This window comes from Anabrus simplex, chromosome 3 (genome assembly GCF_040414725.1).
Source record: "Anabrus simplex isolate iqAnaSimp1 chromosome 3, ASM4041472v1, whole genome shotgun sequence".
Lineage (NCBI taxonomy): Eukaryota > Metazoa > Arthropoda > Insecta > Orthoptera > Tettigoniidae > Anabrus > Anabrus simplex.
Genome location: NC_090267.1, coordinates 261,689,892 through 261,695,891, shown reverse-complemented (window position 1 = coordinate 261,695,891; position 6,000 = coordinate 261,689,892). Strand labels below are relative to the sequence as shown.

The 6,000-nt window shown below is 39.5% G+C and overlaps 1 protein-coding gene across 1 annotated transcript in view; it reads left to right on the top strand.

Moving 5' to 3' along the window:
* Positions 1-3,561: 3,561 nt before the first annotated feature.
* The window catches only part of Cyfip (Cytoplasmic FMR1-interacting protein Sra-1), a 314,228-nt gene continuing 311,789 nt past the window's right edge, over positions 3,562-6,000 (top strand). Inside the window, exon 1 of the mRNA XM_067142996.2 lies at positions 3,562-3,757. The gene's annotated coding sequence lies outside the window, so the exon portion shown is untranslated. The remainder of the gene's footprint in view (positions 3,758-6,000) is intronic.

Here is a 6,000-nt window from a genome sequence, read left to right as displayed (position 1 = left end):
AGCAGAGTACTCTCTAATAAACCGGGGACTACTGAGAAAGAAAGCTGGCTGCAGAATAATCTTCACAACGCAGTGTAGATCTATATAAATCCTCTTCACATTCCCACTTCCTCCCTCGGTGTCACATGACATGTCGTTCCAATGAGAGCTGATGTACGTCGCCACCCTGTCGACATATAGACGTAGTATCCGTCCTGGACAGAAAAAGCCCTCCTGATATGAGCACGTGATATGGGGTGATATAGCGTCCCAACAACAAAATTACGTATCTCACTCTTGCTGTTGCGTACGTTTCCAAGAACTGTCCAAAATTAACCTGCTGTTCCTAGACTATTGCGAGTCACCAAGTAGCCTGTTAATGCAATGTCTTGACATTACAACGGAATATTCTATTATACTGTATTACAATTAAAAATTATTTCTCGTTCTTACGTACCAATTACATAAATTATGACGATGGACGTTAATAATGAATAAAATTACATATAATGCAGGATATATATATATATATATATATACACAATAAATTCGGATGGGCAATCAAGTTATGTAAATGTCATGGCGACCACGATATTACATGGTTGGGTGTGTTTAAGCCAATTTATACAACCTGTGGCAATAAAGTTCGGTGAATAGTCCTGTACTATCAACATAGATGAACAATGCACGACAGTGGCCTTGCTGTCCTTCGAAACAGTCTCCTCCCATAACTATGCACTGCTGAGATCGGCTATAAATGTCCCTGAAACTTTGGAAGAAGGCTTCCTTTGGGATGGTGTTCAAAAGCCTCGTCACGTTTCGTTGGATGTCAGGAATATCGTCAAATCTCTTTCCTTTCAAAGTGAGTTTGATGCGTGACTCTTCGGCTCTGACCATTTTCCGACGAGGAGATCCCGGAGAATCCATTCCATGCTTTGCCGTTTCGTTTCAGGGTCGTACCTGAGACACCGCGTTTCATCCTCAGTGACAATACAGTTCAAGAAATTTGGTGTCACATCCGTCGTTCCGACAAAATCCTGTGAGGCCTCTAATCGTGCCTGCTTCTGATCGTCTGTCAAGTGATGTGGCACAAGATGAGAACACGTTTTCCTCTTCCCTAACTTCTGGGTAACGATTTGTCGCACGGATTCACGGTTAATCTGTAGTTCATCCGGTATCATACGCACAGTTAATCGCCGATCGTTCGTGATTAATGTCCTCACATTCTCAATATTTTCGTCACTGACGGCGGTCGCCGGTCTTCCGCTACGGGGGTTGTCAGAAACACTTTCCCGGCCTGCTCAAAAACGGGTGAACCACTCGTACACACACTTCAAAGACAGTGCTTGATCTTCATAAACACGTACCAGCAACGCATGGGTTTCTTTCGGTGCCTCTCCAAGCTTAAAACAAAACTGTACGTTGATCTTTTGGTCGTTCATGTTCCTGTTCGCAGTTCAAAACCCGCGCACTAAGGACGCTCTGTGACAAACAGATCTTTCACGGCACACGCACGATGCTCAACTGAACAACGTTAGGATCAGGTGGTCAAAACCTGCTCCTACGCAGGTGCACCGTTGTGTCTCGCCAGTGTTGCCGGATCGGCCGCTCTGACTTCATTCACCGAACTTTATTGTTGTAGGTGTACGTGTGACAGCAAATATTCATATCTGTATTTTCTTGTTTGTGAACATTATTGTGTGTTTTTTTTAATTTAGCAGCATGATGGGTAAGCCAAAATATCAGAAAAACTACCGTAAAGACTGGGAACATCAGTTTAAATGGGTAAGACCAGTAGATTCTGATTAGAGCAAAGTCGACTGCTTCTATTTTAAAACAGAATTGTATGCTAACTATAATGATTTAAAGAAACGTTCTGAAACTCAGAAATATAAAATGTGACCAGAGCCGCTTACCTCCCCTCTGTAGAAAAAAATACCGGTTACAAAATTCAATCTAAGCACTGCGAGGACTGAAGGTAATTTGGTATTGTTTATTGCAGAGCATTGCTCCTTGTTGACTGTAGATCATTTGTCAGAATGGTGTCATCTATATATATAAAGTAAGATGTCCTGACTGATAATCAACGCACAGCAAAACCTACTTGAGATAATTGCATGAAAATTTGAGGACAAGTTCCTACCGTAGCTTAGATGCGCACTAAGTAAGGATTTTTAAAAATTCCTATTTCAAAGGGGTGAAATGTGATTTTAATTTTTTGTTGAATTTCTCCGTTTCTGTGAAAAATATTGTACTTATATTCATTCAGCCGTTGGCTTCAAGCGATAGCCACAGAGAGTAGTGTAGCGGGCAGTCCGGCCCCGCGGTGTAGGGGGCAATGTGTCCACCTGTCACCTGGCGGCCCCCGGGTTTGTTTCCAGGCAGGGTCAGGGTTTTTTAATTGCACGTGATTAATATCCCTGGCCTGGGGACTGGGGTTTGTGTCGTCCTCACATTTAGCACGTTAAGGCCGGTCTCCACTGATTAACATTTAACACCAACATGTTAAATTTAACATGTTACAATTGACATACATATTGTGATTGTGTCCTCCAATTGACTCTGCATGTTAACTCAGAATGTTGAGGTTAACACTTTTAACATGTTGGCGCGTTTACCGATCCAGGTGGAAAACATGCCAAGTCAATTCCTTGTTCGTGAGATGTTGGCACAGCTTCGGCAACTTCCTTTCCGTTTCCATGTCAACAGATAGCCAAACGATGCAAACGACGTGCTTCTCGTGAAGTAGGATTATAGTTACAACACTTCGCAACACTTTGTTATAAGCTACAAATACAGTACCGTATTGGTACCTGTACCGTTACGCGCACGTATGTCTTTCTCTCTGCACTATACTAAAATTTATAGTCAGAAATGGAGTGGAGCAAGATTACTTTGGACTTAATTAATGATATAATAGAGGGGCCTTGTTTGTGGGATGTCTCATCAAAGGAATGCAGGGATAAAGCGAAGAAAGCTGACATTTTTCAGGAACTCTAAATTATCTATAATTGTTCCCGCGAGTGCATTAAAAAAAAAACTAGCGTCCCTCCGCTCCTAGTACAGTCGATTATTGCAAAAAATCAGAAAAGTCGGGGCGGGAGCGGACAAAATTTATACTTCAAAGTGGTTTGCTTTTGAAGCAATGTGCATGATGGGGGGAGGAAATGTGTCTAATAGAACTGCATTTCTAAATCATAACAAGAAAAACAAATGGCAATAACAAAGGCCAACAAACCCTTTTCAACGTCCATTGTGTTTGTTTGAAAATACCAGACACCACTTAAATGTGTTACCATGTATTACCACAAACTGATATGATGATCTACCCATATACCAAACAAAGAAAGTCAAGTTTAACATGTTTATTAAGTGTGGACACAATGTTAAATGAAACAGTATTCAACATTTAACATGTTGATGGTGTCACTCGTTAACATTTAACACTTCTGTAACAAATACATGCGGGATCATAACATATGGGGCAAGAGGTCGACGCCTCGAATAAATAGCATTAAAAAAAAAGTGTAGCGGGCAGCTCCCTGTATTCTTTACTCCGTGTAGTGACTTTTCGTTCACAAATATTTAATGATTTTTAGAAACATTCATCAATGAATTTAGCGATATTTTAGCAAGTAGAGTTGGCGACACTGTTGGGAACCTGCTGAAATGTCAGTCAACACAAACATTAGGGCAGCATTAGGGTGTGTAGTTTTTCTCTAAACATGAATCTACAGTAATTATGTCTTGAATATTATATCCGATTTATACTTGAACGGTGAGAATATTTATAATTTTGTTATTGATACTTTTTGTGGTTGTAGATAAATGTACCTTTGTTCATATTTTAATAACTTTTGTGTAGCTACAGTGGCGAAAAAATAATAATTCCTTATGAATACATACAGTCCTTTTTTTTTTTCTCTTGCGTTTGTGAATTAGTTTACAGTTAGATATTTTGTGTAGGATGAAGTTACTTTTGTTTTTCCAAACGGTGGCGTCTTTAAATTATTTTTGCCGAATGCTTCTGTATTTTGGAGGTGTAACCACAAGCGGGAAAGATTAACCAACCCTGCAAGTTGCGTTGAAGGCATTTGTGTATGATGGGCTTCACTAAAGTTCACATCATTACGCAACTGACATTTTCTACGTAGACTTTTAGTGCAGCAGAGGCGTATCCTCGAAAAATAGCGTGAGGTTAATGTGTTGTCATTCACACCATAGGTAAGGTTAGGTTACAGCAATAATTCTTTTCGTTGAAAGCTGACACAATTATTTCAATAATTTAGTTCCAAAACCATGCAAAGTTTTATTACTTATCAGGTAGTAATTCATTCTGTGGATGCAATAATATTTTGTTAATTATTCGAAAATAATTGCCATAGTTTAGAGACGCCAGACTGCCAGAATTTCAACTTGTGAACGAGTTCTTTATCGTACTTCAACATTTATTGACTTGGCTATTTTATATTTACGCACTCTGACATAAAATTACCTCCTGATTACGCTGGGTCGGGTTTCTGCACAGAAAATGTCAAGTCTCACTGAAATGCGAATATTTGTAAAGCATTTGCCAGTCTTCTTCTTCTCCTCTGCTACTACTGTATACTACTACTACTACTACTACTACTACTACTACTACTACTCTTACTCTTACTCTTCTGCTACACCTGTGGGGTGACGGGTGCGACTGTAAGCACATGTGGATTTGGACCTGTTTTACGCCGGATGCCCTTCCTGTCTCGGAAGAAAGTGTGCCGATAATAATCACTATTGCATGTTTCTGTGGTGGTTGGTAGTGTAGTGTGTTGTCTGAATATGAAGAGGAGATTGTTGGGGCAAACACAAATTCCCAGAAGAAATAATCAGACGCGATTAAAATCCCCGACCCGTCCGGGAATCGAATCTGGAACCCTATGAAGCATTTGTCATTAGAAGACTGAATCATATTTAATACTATGTAACCTATTGCTACTGTTTCTGTAATTTTCAGACTGGTATGAAACATTCTTTTATATAAATCTGTCTCTCCAGAACCTTTTCAAAAATCTTTGCACATTGACACAATAGAGTGATTTTCCGCTAGATTTTACTACCCCTTCTACTTCCTTTCTCTGAGACAGGTACCGTACAATTATGTCGTACTTCCAGTCTCCTGATGTCTTCCATATAACTCCCATCATCTGATATAGCCATTGTTTCCTCAACTCTCCAGCTGCAGTCACCCTCTCCATGCTCACCTCATCCAAACCTTGTGGCTTCCCTCTTTTTATCTTCCTCAATTCTGCTTCCACTTCCTCCCATGTTAAGTTTGTTTTCCTTTGTAGTTCGTCTTCATCCTCTTGAATTACTTCCTCCTCTGACATTCCATCTGGATTTAGCAGTTCTTCAGAGTAATTACTTTGTCTACATCATTATAAGTTCCTCCTTTTTCTCCACCTCCTTGTCATCTTTATTTACCACTTTGATGTACAGTACTCCATCATATCTTTCCCTCTCTTATTCTTAACCATTCCACATAACAGCTTTTTGGCATGAATATGTCTTATGACTGGGGGTCATCTGAAAATTTGTGCAAGGCAACAAAATTTGTGACGGAAGTGACGTCACATTAGTCATTACCGCAGGCCTTGGTCACCAAAAATGCTCTTTGAAATGGTGCAAATAAATTGTTTGTTATCAATATTTGAGTTTCATTTATTGAAAGACATACCGGTATTCATGATAATTAGCTTTTTTTTTTTTAACCTTCAATCCTTCTTCCATCATCTAGGTCCACTCTTCCATCAACCTTCTTTCCTTTGCCACCACCCATTTTGTTTCTTTTTCTTTCTTTCTTTTTCTTTCTTTCTTTCTTTCTTTCTTTCTTTCTTTCTTTCTTTCTTTCTTTCTTTCTTGACTGATACTGTTCTCTTGCTTCCATCATCCTATTTTGGGACATGTCGTAAAAGCACTATTCTTCTTCTGCACTGTATGTTTCATTCTGTGATTCTTCCACTGGTTTTCCTTCCATCCACAAAG